Source organism: Adiantum capillus-veneris, chromosome 8, assembly GCF_014529385.1.
Source record: "Adiantum capillus-veneris isolate H3 chromosome 8, ASM1452938v2, whole genome shotgun sequence".
NCBI classification, from domain to species: Eukaryota; Viridiplantae; Streptophyta; class Polypodiopsida; order Polypodiales; family Pteridaceae; genus Adiantum; species Adiantum capillus-veneris.
In genome coordinates, this window is record NC_140938.1 from 75,640,703 (window position 1) to 75,641,570 (window position 868).

The following is an 868-nucleotide window of genomic DNA, read 5'->3' on the forward strand; positions in this document are numbered from 1 at the left end:
TCAAAGCCGCAAGTCCTGAGACTGATATACGATGTAATAGCCACAACCCGTGCCTTGGCCAACACGTGCCTTGGCCCTCTTTCTCCTACCGACTCTATAGCCAGCACGCTCAAGCCCCACATAGAAATCCATGCCATAAATACCAGTAGATGGGTCATATTTGATACCCAGATCAATGTGCTCTTGAATGCCGAAACCAAAACAGCCAGTGTCACTGAAATTTCTTCTGATGAGCTCATACTCTTTCACCTTCAAGCCACTCTCAAGGAGCTGCATGGCCTTAGCTCCCCGAACAGTTACATAACAGGCAATCTTTTCATTCCTCCTGATTCCAAAAGACCTCACGAGCCTTGGAAAAGACCGGAGTTTTCCCACTTAGTTGCTCAAGAACCTTAGCAGCCCTTGTGAGACGATCACCACTCTCACCGACTGATATGTTCAGCACAAGCTTCTGCAGTTTGATCTCCCGCATGGGGTTGGCAGCCTTCTTCTCTGCTGACACGGCCATAGTTGTGACGAGAAGAATCCCCCACCGATCTCGCTGATACGCTGCTGCGAAAAAGATCTCTCTCTCTCTCTCTCAAAACTCAACTCTTTCAAGGAGAGAGAGAGAGAGGAAGGAGTGAGTAGTCACCTTATAATCCAAAATGCCGGTTAAAAGCAAGGGGAAAAGGAGAAATTCCTCCCCAAAAATAGAGAAAAATTGTCGAAAAGACAGGTGAGCAGTCAGCTTAATATCGTGCCGTTTTCAATTTCCAAAATATTCGGTTAAAAGCAAGGGGAAAGGGAGAAATTCCAACCCAAAAATAGCCGCGGTCATATTCTCGAGAATGTGCACACATACTCCTCGATGCTATGTGGATGCAGT

The 868-nt window shown here is 46.7% G+C and overlaps 1 pseudogene; it reads right to left on the minus strand.

Moving 5' to 3' along the window:
- On the minus strand, positions 1 to 517 carry LOC147452395 (large ribosomal subunit protein uL5 pseudogene; annotated as a pseudogene).
- Positions 518 to 868: the final 351 nt, after the last annotated feature.